General features: G+C 40.3%; 1 protein-coding gene across 1 annotated transcript in view; it reads left to right on the forward strand.

The window, feature by feature from the left end:
• The window catches only part of LOC109036102 (trace amine-associated receptor 8c), a 165,629-nt gene that overhangs the window by 45,450 nt on the left and 101,595 nt on the right, over positions 1 to 18,584 (forward strand).

The following is an 18,584-nucleotide window of genomic DNA, read 5'->3' on the forward strand; positions in this document are numbered from 1 at the left end:
AATTTCTTTCCACCGTTTTTTTTTATTCTATTCCTATCATTTTATTTTCTTTTATGGTTCACTTTGAAACTAAAAATATAAAATTACTTTGTTATCAGTCGGTAAATGACAACAAAATATAAGTAAAAATAGTAAAAAAAAATATATGCTAAGAGCAGCAAAATTATGATAAAACGTCACAATGACTCCACAAATTAGATTACGCTCCGAGATAAGACCAATAATCCTTGTTGGTAGTATATTTATCATAAATTAAAGACCAAACTTACAAAGGTGCAGAACTATGAAAATGATTGTGCTATTTTTCGAACGATTTATCAAAATCGTGCGGCTTGGGTCTGCTCGCCATTCAGTCAAAATTTCAGCGGTCGGTTCATGATTGTAAAAGTCAGAATCATAAACATGAAAGCTTTCCCCACCCAGTATTAACTCTGTGGTTCCATGCCGATTGCACGCCAGCACGACGGTGCTGTGCTGTAAAATCTGCCATTTGCAGACTCTATCGCGTCCACAATGCTCCTTTCTAAGGTTTGCGTTTTGGTAAATGTGTCATTTTTTAGCTGCAAAATTTTTCTTCGTAAAAATCGAAGGACGCCATAAAATTTGAATTTGTGATTTGAACCAAGCAGACGTAGGTTTTTCACTAGCGACAAGTTCAATTTAAAACACGAGGTAACCTCCGTTTAAATCCATTCAAAGTATGGATTTTAATTGAGGTAAGGGCACTTACCAAGAATCGATTATTTTTCATACATTTAAATACATAAAAACAGTTTTATCAATTTTCTTTCGCATCTTTAGGCTCACAATCAGTTTAAAATTTTCAACGTTTTTTATTCAAAGTTCACGATAAAATATCTTATATACACCTCAGGAGATGGTTCTGGACACATTTCGTGATATCGATTTTTATCATATGTTTTTTAATTCATAACTGAATTTAGGTTTATAATAACGACACGGAACCCAACACAGCTTATAGAAATTGTTTAAACTTCGGAATAAATTAGGCATTTTACACAAAAAGCGATATTCTCAACTGCACAGAATTATATCTGGTTAAATTGTACGAAAATAACGTTGAGCACATGGACATAGCTAAATTGGCTTCATCAATTCTGCCGTGCTAAGGAAGTGCTATGAACTTTCGGCGTTGCCAAATTTCTGTTGATATAACACGAATTTCTCGGTAAACTTATGGATATTTTCCTTCGAATTTTTCAGATAATTTTGTTCGCAATTTCACCTAAAATTCCTGAAATTGTTAAGAGAAAATATTCAAAACTTTTCTCAAAAATGAAGATTTTATCGAAGGAAATTTGGCAACGTCTGAAGGCTCATACGGCGTTTCAATTTAGCACGGAAATGTTGTGTGCAATACATTCATTGAAGGGCTTTCATAGGCTTTTTTAACGCCAAATGTCGGATGCAATTATTCGTACCTCGCGGGAATAAAATCTTCTTAAGGGCACGAAATTGTTTGCTAAATTGAGTCACTTTTTTCTTAAATGAAATCCAAAAATTATTCTAAATGTTATTAAATTTGGATACTAGGATTTAGTGAGTTTTTGGGCTACCACTCTGTAGTAGCTTGATTTATTTTGCGAGGAAAGCTCTGTACTCTTAAAAGATGCCAGTCACTCTTACTATGTTAGAGCGCTTTCAATTTCGTATGATACTGTGCAACACCTCTGTTGTGAAATAGTTACTTGAGGCGCCGCCGTGGCATGCTGTGGCGCGGGAAGCGACTGGCCAGCGTATTGACGCCTACAAACCTAAGGGGATACTTCAAGCATTGCGCAATGCGTGAAGTATCCCCTTAGGTTTGTAGGCGCCTGTGCGTTTCGTGCTGGCAGCACGCTGCTTCATGGATTGATTTCATTGGCGCTCCAATACATTGCGGCTTTATTCTGCCTTGCTAAGGAAAAACGCCGTTTGAGCATTCAAACGTTGCCACATTACTTCTAAGAAAAAATCAATTTCTGAAAACAGCCATGCATATTTTTCCTTGAAATGTCCTGACACTTTACATCAAATTACGAAGAAATTCTTTAAAAAAATTGGCAGAAAATGTTTACAAATATTTCCGAAAATTCGAGATTTCTCGAAAGAGATTTGGCAACGCCTGAAAGCTCATACGGCGTCCTTCCTCAGCATGACAGTACTGTACTCCTCTCTAGAGTCCCTTTATAGAGAGAGTTGGGACAACTCGGCTTATGGATGTCACAAACGGGAATAAAGATCACAGAAATCGGACTTATTTCGTAATCTTCGATCAACCAAATCTTGAATTCCTGTCTCCGCCCCTCTCTTATTCCATTTGTTCCTCGCCGCACCCCATATTCCCCGGTCCGTTTCAGTTTATAATCTTTGCAATCGGTGAAAATTTAATCTTTATTCCGGTTCGTGACACTGTGGAGGCCTTAATTACGAAAACCAATCAGAAATAGATTCGTATTGTCTTTACTCTCAGTAGCAGGCCTTGTCTCCACGAGCTTTTTCACGGAATTTGTCCAAAGGAAAATTCCCACGTATGAAGTTGGGAAAAAGATTGAGTTAATGAATATTTTTCCCTGTGACAAGTTTGGTCCTTTTACCCTTAGGACCCACTGAGAGAGGAAGAGAAAGTGTAAACGAATTGTGCGATATTTTGTTGATTACTCCATTGTTCATATTTGTTTAGTTAAAATAATGTGTCTAATTGTCAATTGAGTGCAATTATTATTGCTAACCGGTATTAAATATTTTAATCCCGGTTAAATACTCGACTTTAACTAATTTATCTTCCCGCGCAAATTAGTCGCAGGACCGTATGAGTCCCGTCCCGTGGAGACGGTAACTGGGAAAAATCCCAGAAGTTTCATTTTTGCGATTTGAACTTGGGACAAATCCCATGAAAACGTCCCGTGGAGACAAGGCCTAAAGGGACTCTACTCCTCTCTAGATCGTTTGCGCTCCAATTGAAATCAGCGGTATAACGGAGGGGTCGGTGGCCCTATGGCCAAAGATCTCGTCGATCCTGCAGACGAGGACTTCGATGATGACCTCCTAAATCTTCCCTTAACATTTTTATCCCAGAATTTGGCGGCCCGAGTCATCGCGTTAGCTCGGACGCGCGTCCACTCAACTATGACGTTGCGGCACGTGGATGACATCCGCGAGCGCTCCTTGCCCTTGCACATGCAGACCGAGAGGCGATTGCCGACGTAGTTGACACACTCGCCATCCGTGAAACCGGAGCATTGTCGATTGACCTTTTCAGCCGCGGACCGGCGCCAACGGGAACGGTCGTTTCCGAACCTCTTCATGATGGATTCGGACGCTTCGCTGATGGCGGTGCATTCCTCCTTGCAATGCAGATGCACCATTGGACACCCGCCTGCCACGTGCTTCCCGACGCACTGGAAAGTGAAAAAATTGATAATACTCACTTATCCTTTTTCGCCAGATTTTGAGATTTCGGTTGTCAAACCTTAAACTAACACTATGGCCGTTTCGGCTTCACAGCCATCATCAGGTGATTAAAAACGAAAAACAAACTAAATTACAACGGAACTGAAGGTAAAACAATATCATCACCATTATGTTAACTTCAGTTTATAATAATGCTGATAATGCTGCGTGATAATAATGTTTTAACTTCAGTTTCGTTGTAATTTAGTTTGTTTTTCATTTTTAATCACCTGATGATGGCTGTGAAAGCCAAAATGGCCATAGTGTTAGTTTAAGGTTTGACAACTGAAATCTCAAAATTGAAAAAGGGAGTTTGATCTGATACAACCCGATGAAGGAGGAAAAAGAAACATGAAAAATTTTATTTTTTATATTGATGACAAAAAGACAGAACTACGTATCTCGAGGTCAGAGCGTTAGTCCACATGCGGGGATCAAAATCATGTGAATAGCGGAAAAAAATGGTTTGGAAAATTTTATTGTTTCAAGTTGTTCATTCGGGTATGCAGAACGCTCACAAAAAAGTCTCCATGAATCCGAGGTGTGCTAGACCCAGGGGAGGGGGGGGGTGCAAATTGGGGGTATATTTGGGTTTTTCTTGATTTTCGCGGTTTAAATGTTGGCTTGAGCGCAAAAAAGATTGTATTCAATTTGGTCTATAGTGAAATGCCCAACAATGAGTATACCTAAGACTTCAGACTCCCTCGTCCCCCTCTCCTGTCTATGTCCTCCTATGTCTACAAGTTCGGAATTGCCGGAAAGTCCGGAAATAGTGCTGATTTTTTAAGAGCAGTCCGGAAGTACTGAAAAAGTGCGGAAATTCTGCAAGAAGCTCCGAAATTTGTTTCCTTTTTTGTCATTTGTGTCGAAATTTGAGGGAGACTTTCGAATTTTTGAAATTTTTCGAATTTCATCAATCGGAGGTGCTGAAAAAGTTTTGAATTTTTCTGTTGAGGAGGTACTGCATTATCACCGTATTCGTCGAAAAAATTGCCGGAAAAAGCGTCCGGCACGCCTGGCGTGGTGAAACCATATAAAACTATGGAAATGATCGATTAACTGGGTGTTCGCAACGAACACCTTAGTAGTGGATTCTTTACCATAGTTTCAAACGTGGAAATATCGGTATATCGCAAAGCACGCCACGCCACTGCTTATTTTCCCCAGAAAAACTGAAGTATGCCAGCCAGTCTCCAACGTCATCGCGCGCCGTGTCGTTATGTCATTGCGTGTTGTACATTAGGTCAAAAACGCCTTCAATTCCGCTTGATACTGTGCAACACACGGGAGTCGAAATATTTGTATCAAAGAATCGAACCCAACATCAAGTATAGTAAGACTCCATTAAGCATTGCGTCGCAACGTTGCAAACGGAAATACGTAGTTTTGCACTCAGGTCATCGATATGCTGAAGTCAGATACCGTATATCTCAGGGACTCGACATTAACAATATAATAGAGTGAGATAATAAAAGTTAACTGTGAAGGTCAAAGCGATTTTCTTCGAATGATAGTTGAAGAGCAACTTTTTGAGCAAAATATCAAATAAGATGACTGCTATTTATCACAGTTGTTGATAGTAAATATACCATAAAATCGTGTTTATTGATAAAATACTAATTTTAAATCTTCTCAAATCACAATATTAATCATTTGTGGCCTCCTAAAAAAAGGAGTTGTTTTAGGAACGACTGCGTGAATATACTGCGTCTTATCTGGACCGTGTTAGGCAGAAAGGAACTAAGCCACATCAGCTATCGCCGAATTCAGTTCGGCAATTTTAATTATTTACATGAAAGTTGCGCGGATTTTTGGGCAAAAGTCAGTGAATTTTCTGCACATTACGAAGAAAATTCCTTAAAAGTTTCAAATGAATCCGCACAAACGTTCTCTTGTGAATAATTAAACTGCCCACTTTTTGGCAATAGCTAACGTGGCTTGGTCCCTTTCTGCTAAACGCGGTCCATCCTATCTCCCAAAACAACTACTTCAATCTCACCAGATGCTGCCCAAAGCTTCTATTACCCCTTATTACAAGGCCCTTTTGATAAACTAAATTAAGTCCTTCAAATATACTCACAATTGGTCCATCCCTTCTCATACTAGGCACTTTCCAGACGCCTCTCTTGATAGTGTCCTTAGATCCTTCTTTGGCTGCAAAATTCACCCGTGTTTCCCCACAGAAACAGACATTGACGAAATTTAAAACCGCAGAGCACAACACCATCAGTCTAATGACCGTTCGGATAACCATTTTGAAAATGACAACCGTTCGTTAAGTGTTAAAAGGCTGCAGTCACCTTTCGGGCGATTAAAAACTTTAAAAGGATTGCATGATATCAGCTATTTTTGACGTCAGTTCTGCCGTGTTAAGGTAAAACGCCGTATGAACATTTGAAAGTTGCCAAATTTTCCCTGATAAAACAATTATTTTGAAAGTAAGATATGCATATTTTGCCTTGAAATTTTCAGGTATTTTAGATTAAGTTGGGAACGAAATTGTCTGAAAAAATGAAAGGAGAATCTTCCCAAATTTCCCAGTAAGTTCGTTTTTTATCAAAGGAAATTAGGCAACACCTAAAGGTTCAAATGGCATTTTTCCTTAGCGCGGCTAAGTTACTGTCAAAATCATTAGTATTGTGAGCGTTGACCTTTTTAGTTGCCTGCGTTTAAGTTTTTCTCGGAAAGCTTGGCGATAACAAAAAATCACCGAAAAACGGTTCGCCTCGCTGAATTAATTGTGAGTCATAGTGCGTGTTCGAAAGTTCAGTTTTTTGTCTCTTTGTCATTTTGCCCACATACTATAAATTTACATTGACTGCATAGTACTGCCGTGCTAAGGGAAAACGCCCTATGAGCCTTCAGACATTGCCAAATCTCCCTTAAAAAATCGTGTATCCTCGGGAAGATTCATTAGTACTTTTCCTCCTTTTTTCACAGAGTTTTGTTCGTATTTTGATGTAAATGTCTGAAAATTTCAAGGAGGAATACTCATAACTCTCTTCAAAATATAATATTTTCTGAGAAAAATTCGACAACACTCGAATACTCATACGGTGTTTTCCTTAGCAAAGCAGAGTAGTAGTTGTACCTTTTCACATAGTAGTTATCATTTTCTAGAGACATTCAGCTACCAAGGCTAATCTCTTTACAGAATTTCTGAAAGTATGAGTACACTGATTGGTGCAAAACTAATATTTATGTACTAAAAGATTATTTTTCAAAGTTTTCGGATGAAAGGATACCACATAATACAAAGAGGTGTAAGTGCCATCTTTGAAATACAAACATATTATTTTCTTATCGACAATGCTTATCTGACAACTTTTTACGTAAATTTTGAAGAGAGGACAATGTAATGGTCAAACTGGCGAAAAACCGCAAATTTCGAGGAAATTCCGAAAATAGCTGAAAATTCCGAGGATTCAGAAGATTTCGGGAAAAGTGCCGAATATTTGAAAAGTTCCGAATTCCGGAATTAATCCCGGGAAATGGCAGCACCAGACGAAATGAGCACCACTTTTTTCCTTGATCATCAAACTAACTCCTTGCAGCCTTTCGTCAGACAAGACAGCTCTCGGTAAGAAGCCGAACGTCTGTTGAATCCCGTCAAGTGATGAGGAGGTGTAAATTCATCCCGTCCGAAAAACATGATTTCCGGATGGGCAAGACGCCGGAAAAGATTTGCCAAAGTTTTGAAGACAACTTTCGAAAAATTCTGGGGAAAATTCCGAAATTTGCCCGGATTTAGTTCAGAGATTGTCAAATTGGATCTAAAGTGCCTAAATTTGATCGAATAAATGGTGAAACTGGCGAAAAACCGCAAATTTCGAAGAAATTCCGAGTAAAGCTGAAAATTCCGAGGATTCAAAAGGTTCCGGGAAAAGTACCGATTATTTGAAAAGTTCCGGATTCCGGAATTAATCCCGGGAAATGGCAGCACTAGACGAAATGAGCACCGCTTTTTTCCATGATCATCAAACTAACTCCTTGCAGCCTTCCGTCGGACAAGACAGCTCTCGGTAAGAAGCCGAACGTCTGTTGAATCCCGTCAAGTGATAAGGAAGTGTAAATTCATCCCGTCCGAAAAACATGATTTCCGGATGGACTAGACGCCGGAAAAGTTTCGGAACAAGAAAGCTCCGAAAGTTAAAAAACGAATCCTCTCGCTTCTTAGGCAGGCGATTCGTCGGAAGGGCCCCGAATCGTCCTCGCATTATCTGATCGGAAAAAAGTTCCCCCGCGATTATCGCAACAAGGATACAACTTTCCCAAGCGGCGATGCCGAATCGAAGAGCTGATATTGTGGTGAGCACTTGAGTACCTTTATGGGGACACTGGTAAAAAAAACCTATTGGACCAATGCCACGGTGCATTGACTTAAGAGTGCAGTTTCTTGTCGCCGGATTTAAGAGTCTTGAACTCTTGTCTCAAGCGGATTAAGAGTCCAGACTCTTGTTTCAAGCAACAATCCGGCGACAAGAAATTGCACTCTTGAACCAAGAGGTTTTTTTTAAAGTGTGGACAACTCGATTTATGTAAATCTTAGGACCCAAAAAGGCTACAACATGAAAAGCAAAAATCACTAGAAAAGTGCCACTGCCAACCTATGCATCACTGGAAAAAAGCGCATTGGATCTAGAGTCCAGATTCTTAAAAACATAAACAAGAAAAAGCATTCTTGATTCAATCAGAATTTAGCTTAAATCAAGAACCAAGCCTCTTAATTTAGCGGATTTCGTTTTGATTCAAGCAAAAATCCGATTGAATCAAGAGTATTTTATCTTGTCAATGTTTTCAAGAGTCTGGACTCTAGATCCAATGGGTTTTTTTCCAGTGATCTGGAAGATCACTCAATATGCTCGACAGCGCATTACAAACAAGCGTCTTTAAGGATTAAAACTTTGAATCTGAGAAAATGTAAGCGAAATAAAAGTTTTGTACGCGCGTGTTTTTATAATTTTTGATCAGTATAAATAGTTGAAATATGAAAATTAGTAGCACTGGATAATTCGAATTCATAGATTGGCTCCCCTTTTGGGCCCCAAGAGTTACATAACCTGATCAAAACTAACCTCCAAATTTTCGAGTTGTCCATACTCTCCCTATAAAGGCACTGTAGTGAACACCGGAAAAAGCAGTCCTCTTTTTTTGTAAAATTTAGCTGTGAAACGAACAAAGATAATCTCAGTGTGTTGATGGGTCAGTTGCGCTTGTCATAGAATCATGTTTAGAGGCTTGATTTGTGTACATCAGCTGAAAATAACAAGATCTGTCAAAATAGGAACTTTCTAAGTTCAATATCAACCGATATTTCGCCCTTCAAAAAGTTGGGTTTTTGACGTCATCCACCGCAGTGGTGATACCCTTGGCTTCTTCCACCTTGCTTTCATCTCAATTTCAAGTTGAGTAACCATAGTGCAAATGTACGTCACACTGACTAATGAACGATCCGGTATGAGGTGCACAAGGTCAATATGTACTCAATTTCGGAATGCGCTTGACTTTCCTTTCAACTATCGGAACTCCAAACTTGTTGTTTCAAAAATATTGAAATTAACGGTGCGTTTTGACAACGTTGCCCGGCTAAAAGTTGTGAATAATGCACTTGAGGCGACGACTCCCGCTTTATGAGACTTATGATTTAAACGATCCCGTTTTTCGTGCAGCTCAGAGGAGTCATTTGTATCGTCTACCGCTGCAATAAAAGTAACTTTTGCACTCCCGAATTGGCTCCATAAACGGATCAAAGCCCCTTAAATTGGGGCCGTTACGTTTGACTCGCCTTTGGCGGAGTATGGCGGTCCTCGGAAGTTGGTGACAATGCAACAGAAAAAAATTCCCGGACCATCCATAGTGAGTTGATTATTGAAATTGATAACCAAAGCGAGTGACAAAGGGGAAACAATGGAGCGAAGTGGAATCGAGTGGTTGTAATTGACAAGGGGGTAAGTAATAGACTAACGAACAGTCAGAGGCGGATCTAGCAATTTGGCAACACCGGATTCCCTCCATTTAAACCTATGTTAAATAATCGATTATTGCCGGAGTACCTGGTCCCTCCAAGAATCGATATATTTCCATAGGTTTAAATGGTGAAAAACAATGTTGCCAATTTGCTGGATCCGCCAATGCTAACAGTAACCCACAATACATACCCTACACAGAGAAAAATTTCAACACAAAAGTATGGTTGAAACGGGAAATAAAACACAAAATAACCCTAGCCTTCGGTTGAAGAGATATGAAGAAAATGTCAGCTAGTTTTCATGATGAAATTAAATGAAAAACGAGTGGTAAATACGAACGTCGCAATCTGAGGAATGTTTTCTCTCAGTCTCTGCATTGTTTCCTGAGCGAAAACCGCAAAACTGTACCAAAATCAACACAAGATGTGTGTTGGTTTGTGTTTCACTTCCTATGTTAAACATTGTTGCAAATAGCAAGGTGTAAATTGGACGTATTTCTGCCAAACGGAACTATGTGCATTATGACATGAGCCCTGTTATGTATATATTCTTATGGGTCTCAGAGCTCATGTCTTAGTGCACATAGTTCCGTTTGGCAGAAATACGTCCAATTCGTCGTTTTCCGGGCGAAAGAACGTTATTCCATTCCAAGTTTGCCAAATTGACTTTAACAATTAATTATATTTTACAAAAATGTACATGTGCAATTTTCATCCTAAATGTGTCTGATTTTCACATGAAATCTGAGGAAAAATCGGTGAAATTTTCAGTTAGGAATGCCGTAGATTTTCCCGGTTAATAAGCAATTTACGAGGGGAAATGTGGCAACATTGAAATAGAGTTACGTTCTTTCGTGAGGGAAACGACGAATTATGAAAATAAATACAATTGGCTTAGCCTTGCCTTGCATGCTAAATAACTTTGCTTAGTTAACTTTTCTCAATATATCGACGGTGGAACTACCGTCGGCAACACGCCATGTAGGTACTACGGAAAATGTTACAACGGGGGGTCCCAACGGCTGGCTCGGGCGCATATGCTTACCAGAAGCGACCAATAGACGCGCGGATAGAGAAAAAAAAAACAAAAAAAAACAATAAAAAAATGAAGAATGTGTTTTTTTTGTTTTCCGATTGCATCAAAAATCACTCGTTTGCTTTTAATGGTCGTTATCGGAAGGCTCATGCCCCATAACTGCACACGCGCGACAAGACGGGTTAAGTGGGACTCGATCCCTCCGCCTACCCCAACAGAGCTCAGCTTGACATCGGCACCGAGTAAAAACCTCATATCTCACACGTACATCCCATTCAAGATACGCGGTTCTCGCGGAAGGACCAGACCCTATCCCACATGAGCACAGCTGGCCTGCACCGTGGAAAAAAAACCGCCAATACGCTCACGGATCCAATTCAAGATACGCGGTTCTCGACCGAGAGGCCGTTCGAGAGAATTGAGCAGGGGAAAAAACCACCAATAGATCGTATTCGATACATCAAACGGGTGAAATTGTATCGATATCGATTGGTTCAAAACATAAACATAGCCTCAGAAGTAAATTCAGAAATCTGAGAGAATGGGTCTTTTGTACCAGATTTTTTATTCTCTTGAGTACCATTTGCCAATGCAAAGTGAAATTGTCAGGAAATTTCTCATTTTCAGCTTTTCCAACTTAAATCCTTACAATTTGGTTTGAGGTTATGTTCTATCGTTTTGAACCAAACGATACATTGAACCGTTATCGAATAAGGTCTATAAGCACGCGGATCCGATTTCAAGATACGCGGTTCTGGAGCGAAAGGCGGTTGGAACGAAGTGGGCAGGGCATTGATAAGCGGCGCTTGGCAGTATTTCAAGTTGCCCGGGCATGGGTGAACTTGAAAACTTTCGGGGCTCGTAGGCGGGGGAGAATACGGCTAACGTAATTACCCGCCGGGAAACGGAAATTGCAGTTGTTACTGTTCAAACAGCCCCGCAGAACCGGGAATCGGCCTCCGGAGACGACGTTAATTAGATTTATATCGTCGTCCCAGTCGGCTGCATTTTATAATGTCCGCCTCGTGTGCGCCAGGCCAGGCTCCTACGGCGATGAGGGATGCAATCGGCGACTGCGGATTTGTTGGAGCTTCCCTCCGGCTCCAGTGCATTGATCAGTACAGCCGTGCTAAGGAAGAACGCCGTATGCGCCCTCAGACGTTGCCAAGTTTCTTCCGATAAAAACCGAATTTACTCGGAAAATGGAGATATTGCATGTGTGAGGAATTTGCGATTTGACTATTGATTCATATGTAAAAGTTCGCGAGAAACACGATGGTGCCACTGGTTTTCTCTGAAATCAACTCCCAAGCTCAAGAAAAGCTCTCAAAGTTGAGGCCAAAATGGAGGGGATATGCCACGCTATCCTGAGAGTCCACCTCTACATCAAGACAAACTCTCCATGCAAAGATAGGGAGCAAATACATCAGCAGGGTTGCGTTGTTTTCAGTTTTGGAGTCCCTAATAAAGTGGCAGCCCTGTCAATGTATTTGCTCCCTACCTTTGCATGGCACCAGTGGCACCATCGTGTTTCTCGCGAACTTTTACGTAGGAATTAATAATCAAATCGCAAATGTACGCGCCTCTAGCGCGTAATTTCTGCTGCCGCGCCGCGCCGGGCGCATGTACGGTTCAAACGCGCACTGGCGCCTACAAACCTAAGAGAATGCGTCACGCATTGCGCAATGCTTGAAGTATCCCCTTAGGTTTGTAGGCGCTGGCCGGCTGCTCACCGCGCCGCAACGTGCCACGGCCACGGCGCCTCAAGCAACTATTTCACCACAGAGGTGTTGCACAGTATCATACGAAATTGAAGGCTTTCCAACATTTTAAGAATGACAGGCATCCTTGACAGTGCGGAGCTATCCTCGCAAAATAAATCAAGATACTACGGCTCAAAAAGAGAGCGGTACTCCAAAAACTCACCAAGTCCTAGCAACCGTATTCAATAAAGTTTAGCACAATTTTTGAATTTCATTAGAGAAAATTGACTCGATTTTGGCAGAGAACGTTCTTGAGTATGCCGTCAAGAAGATTTTATTTTGAATCAAGAGTAAAATAGCTGAATAAAAACTGAGTTTCTACTTGATATAAGTGACTCTTTTTCAATTAAAATATTTTTTCTCCTTTAAACAAGCATTATGTTCTTCATTGATTTAGAAACCTTTTCGGCGGTAAATTTAAGCATACTTCTGCTTGAATCAAGTCACTTTTTGCTCTAGTGAAGTTAAAAAATCATGATAAACGTTATTGAATGCAGATACTAGGACTTAGTGAGTTTTTAGACTACCGCTCTCATTTGTCGTCGTCACTCGATTTAATGTGCCAGGGAACTTCGTTCTCCTGAAATATGCCATCAGTCATGATACGTTGGGGTGCCTTCAATCTCGTATGATACTGTGCAACACCTCCGTGGCAAAATAGTAGCTCAAAGCGCTGCGGCACGCCGGCGCCGTCGCGAAGTTCAGGAAAAGTAGCCTCGATTTTGGGTCGAAGTCTACGCACTACTCAGAACCGTCGCTAAATTTTTCAGACGTACGAAACTGTTTTCTGAGAACCCTAAAACACCGCTAACTTCTTTTTCCAAAAAAAAAAAACGTGTTAGGCATATTTTTACTCCGGGTCACAGACTCGAGTGTCCATAAATTTTAAATAGAGGCACCCCCGAAACAGCCGAGAAACCCCTCTCTCCTCAGACGAAATCCCAACTCGGGATTTCATTTTAACGCGACACCCAACAGCGTCAAGACATCCAAGTCTCCTCTTATGATAAAAATGAAAACCCGCGATTCGATAATCGAATTGATATCGAAGTGCTTGTTCGATTCGATAAATTGCATCACTGAGATAGGGCTTTACCGATCGAGGTAATTCGATAATCGAGTGTTATACCGCAACGTGTTGCTCCGGAAACGGGGGCGGGAAGGAAACCATGAAGGGTTTATTTTCACATTATTTTATCGCGCTAACACCGGTGGGGGTGGGTCGAGGGGTTGAAACACCGACCGTGTGCCGCGGAGGCCTGGCAGATCTGTTTCGGGTCCATTTATCGTTCGTATTTTGTATTGCGTAGGCATCTTCATTTTTTATGACACCGTAACATTCTTGCGTTTATCCCAAGCGCACCCACCCTTAGTTGACGCGTGCATTGCTGCCACACCGAGCGGAATCGACGCTGAAAAAAAAAATCGGTCATATGAACCGAACGTCCGGTGTTCCATGCCATCCCAAACATTCAATTTGTCAAACTGAACTTTCGGTTTGTCCAACCGAACGTCGGCATATATGAACAAACCGCACAATTTTGCTCGAATCAAGTGACCTGTTTTTTTTTATCATTCTATTTTAAGATTTTATGAGGCGAAATCATCAAGTCACTTTTTTGTAGTATTGAAAAAACAAACTCCACTGAAAAAAAGTTCGGTCTTATGTGCCGGAGTTCGATGTTCCATATCATTCCAACTAATTCGGTTCGTCAAACTGAATTTTCGGTTTGTCAAACTGAACGTTCGGTTCGTCAAACTGAACGTTCGGTTCGTCAAACCGAACGTCGGCATATATGACCAAACTTTGTTCGTCAGTTCAATGTACAGTACTGGTTCGATTGCAAAAACCGAAAGTTGTGTTTGACAAACCGAAAATTCAGTTGGACGAACCGAATTAGTTGGAATGATATGGAACATCGAACTCCGGCACATACGACCGAACTTTTTTTTTAGTGGAGTTTGTTATCTCAATACTAAAAAAAGTGACTTGATTCGTGCAAAATTGTGCGGATTTAACGGCATGGTGTCCAGGATCGGGAAAAACTGGGAATCATGAGAGAATGAAAGATTTTAGGTAAAATCGGGGAATCTTCTCCTCTACCGCTTTTAGACCATCTTGTTTTTAAAGATTGGGAAAACTTTAAAAACCTGATGTTATTATGGTTTATGTTAAATTGAGTTGATTTTATTTACCTATATTTCTTCCTGCGCTTGTTTATTTTTAATTCTCCTAAAATATTATTATTTCACCAAATACAAGCCTACATTGAGCATACTTAAACTTTGCGGTCAAACCTGCAAAAGTGGTAAAGGATACTGACAAGGCCGTACCGTGGAGGCTGATTTAATATCATTCTTCCATCGCATTGCTAAGGCGCAATGATACAACTATACGTGCTCTCCGGAACGCGTGAGGTATCACGCCACAATTGAAGGCGTTTTCGAAACTGCCAACTTTCCAAATCAGGAACCTTTAGTCGCATGGATAAGCGTCAACCAAAACTGGCCGGCAAATATTAAGCACTTTTGCAGCCCTTCTTCAGTACATGTACTAAAAATTCAGTTCCTCAAAAGCAGAAAGAATGCAGTACTTTTTCGATGTCTTTTAGTTAATTATTAAATTGAGTTCATATTATTAAGTTATATTTCCTCCCGCACTTGTTTACTTTTAATTCTTCTAAAATATTATTATTTCACTAAATACAATCCTACCTTGAGCAGACTTAAACTTTGCGGTCAAAACTGCAAAAGTGGCAAGGGAAAACTGACCAGGCCGCAGCGTGGAGGCTGATTTAATATCAATCTTCCAAAGCGGAATCAATCATCAAATTGTGCGGATTTAACGGCATGGTGTCCAGGATCGGGAAAAACTGGGATTTATGAGTGAATGAAAAATTTACGGCAAAATCGGGGAATCCTCTCCTCTACCGCTTTAAGACCATCTTGTTTTTAAAGATTGGGAAAACTTTAAACACCTGATGTTATTATGAATTATGTTATTGCGCCTGAGCCGCCATTATACACCTCTTGAATGGCAGATTTGAATATTCAAATCGTCATAACAATAGCGAAGCTTTCAGATAATATAAGCGTTGAGATCACTCGGGAATGCCTGGTCTTAAAACTCCTTTAAATTTTGGAAATGCAATTTGATCTCCCAGGAGTTAGAATAGTTGCGCCAAGTGGAAGCGTACTATCGGTGAAGGCGCTAGGTTGGAGATCCTCGAACTTAAAGTTCCTTCATTTTGTCAGTGGTGACACCTAATTTTCTTTTGAGCAACCGTGAGCTGCCAACAGAAGCTATTTGCTCGTGATAACGTTACATAATTTCTTCGCGTGTGGGTAACCCCTCGGAGTCCTGCAACTCAAAGTGTCCTGCAACATCACAACGAGATTCGCTCTAAGCATGAGATTACGCGGCGAAGCGCAGCTTCCTAGAGCGGAATCGAAAACTGAAATGCCACGCTAAGCAAAAACGCCGTATGAACTTTCGAGAGTTGCCAAATTTACTCGGATAAAACACGTATTTTCGAGGAAAGCCATGCATAATTTTCCTTCAAATTTTCTGATATTTTACATTAAATTGCGCAAAAGCTTATCTGAACAATTGAGGGATAAATACTTACAACTTTCCCGATAAATAGGTGCTTTATCAATAAAAACGTGGCAACGCCTAAAGGCTCATACGGTGTTTTTCATTAGCCTGGCGCTCGTTCCCTCCTGGCTCTTAAATACACATCAGAAATCGGAAACTCCTTTCAAAACCGCTGCACCGAACGAATTACATTCCGAATAAATCCTGGAGGACACGTTGCGTCATGAATAAGAGATTATATCCGTCTTTAAGGGGGAGAGGGGAATGGTTAGGGGAGGAGGAAGGGGGGGGGCTTGAGGGGTGGTGCACGTGGAAAATAAGAGGAATACCTTGCGGTAATCGAAATAAATCAAACGCACATGGGATGTGACCATATTCCAGCCCGCGAGATGTATTGCTGGCTAGCGGAGAGGGGCGTTGCCGTTATTTGAGGGTGGCTTTTTGATTTATAGGGGCATCGCGTCGGCCAAAGTTTCAGAGGGGACAAAGTTTCAGAACCTGATCATAATTAAGACAAAGAAAAACACTAATAATGGGGCGTAAAACTGTATGTAACAAGACGGTAAAATAGAGGAGGATTGGCGTTATTTAAGGGTGGCTTTATTTTGATTTGCAGGGGCATCGCATCAGCCAAACTTTCAAAGGGGGCAAAAGGAGGGATTCCTAGACTTAAAGGCCGTTTTTTGGGCCCCTTCTTGGCAGAATTCCCGCAAATCTACAATTTGTTACTCATATTTTAATTTTTGTCTATATTTTACGGAGTGCATGCATTTGGTCATTTGCGGTCTCCTTTCTGGCCGAATACTGGCCTGAACACCGCAGTGGTAGGGAAAAACGTCGTATGAGCCTTCAAGCGTTGCCAAATTTCCTCTGGCATATCATTACTTTTCAGGAAAATTTTTAAAGAATTTTCGACCAATTTCTCAGATGATTTTGTTTTTAATTTGATTTAAAGTTTCTGAAGATTTCAAGGGAAAATATTCATAATTTCCCTCCAAAATAAACATTTTATTGAAGGAAATTTGGCAACTCTCGAATGATCACACGGCTTTCTTCCTTTGCACAGCAGAACATGGGTCCGATGGGCGACACTGGTAAAAAAAACCTCTTGGTTAAAGAGTGCAGTTTCTTGTCGCCGGATTTAAAAGTCTGGACACTTGTTTCAATGCAAAAGCCGCTTGAATCAAAGCAAAATCCGCTTGAATCAATACAAAATCAGCTTGAAACAAGAGTTCAAGACTCTTAAATCCGGCGGCAAGAAACTGCACTCTTAAGTCAATGCAATACGACATTGGTCCAAGAGATTTTTTTTACCAGTGGATGTTAGCAAAAAATGTGGTGTTCTTGGCATTCAATCGCGAACCCGCAATTTTCTCCGAAAGTCAGCTATCAAACCCATGTCCAGACCAGTTTTAGACGCAAAAAGAGACCAAACATGACAAAATCATGATGCATCCCTTAAAATAGACCTTAAACAAACAAAAAATCGTAGAGCTGAGAAAATTCACCCAGGAGCTGCCCAAAAACTTCCCTTATCGATACAACTCCTTTCAGATCTTGGTCATAATTTTAATTGGCACCCATATAACTCAACCCCCTCCCCTTCCTGTATGGCCAATCCTCATAATGTAATCTATTTTAATTTCCATTTCTCAATTTGTTTCAGGTAAAGCACGAAGAACCTTTATCATGATCCTATGTAGGGTAAGACTCATGCCTTTTGTCTTGTTATCACTGTTTCTTATATCGTCACCTTCCGACAAAAGTATCACAAGCGCCATGTGACGTTCAAAAATTTCCGCCGTCGTTTTATTTTTTTACAGAGAAATTTTTGGTTGATTCTGTTCGAAAATTTCACTGAATTTTATCGGCAGCACAAAGAAAATTCAGTGAAAATTTCGGACAGCTTCGTAGAACAATTTCTCTGTAAAAAAATATAATGGCGGCGCAAAACTTGTAAACGTCGCATGGCGCTTATGTGATACTTTGAAGGTGGTGAATTCAAATTATTGAAAAAATAAGCGACCAAGCTTCTAATAGATGAACCAACAATTTAATCAAAATAAAAAAGAATTTGATTGTTCCGGCATAACGAACTAGATCTTCTTTTCAACTGAGCTGTTAATCGAATCTCACTTTAACTTTGAGTAACTTTTACCGAGATTTTTTATTTGAATAGTGATGAGTCGGAAGCATCGTGAACGGAGGTCCCAATCAAGTTAAGTCACAAACCTGTTTTTAGGTGTATATTTAGGCTATCTTGTTCAATGTTGACTTGTTTGATCGACTAAAATTTTCTCGGTGAATATTGAAAATGGACTTATCTTCACACTGAAAAGAACAAACAATTGAACTAAATCAAAAGGAACTACGTACATAGAATTTGCGTGCTTCATAGAGCCTTCCTATTTAATTTTTAGCACGTAGTTCCTTCAATTAAAAATATGCCCAACTCTTGAATAATACTGATTCTTTACCTGCGTGGCGTGCTTTGCGATTTATCGATTGATATACCATTTAAATCTATGGGAAAGGACCAATAAACAGGGTGTGATAAACACACTATAATAATTTATTCTAATGGGAAAATATCTTGGCTTGCTTTGCGATTTATCGATTGATGTGCCACTTAAACCTTTGGGAAAGAATCGATTAACAGGTTGTGATAAACACCTTAACAACCGATTCTCTATCATAGCTTCAAATGGGAAAATATCGATAATCGATCATTTACACCTCGCCGCTGTTCAATAATAGAGTTTGGTG

This window comes from Bemisia tabaci, chromosome 9 (assembly GCF_918797505.1).
Source record: "Bemisia tabaci chromosome 9, PGI_BMITA_v3".
Lineage (NCBI taxonomy): Eukaryota > Metazoa > Arthropoda > Insecta > Hemiptera > Aleyrodidae > Bemisia > Bemisia tabaci.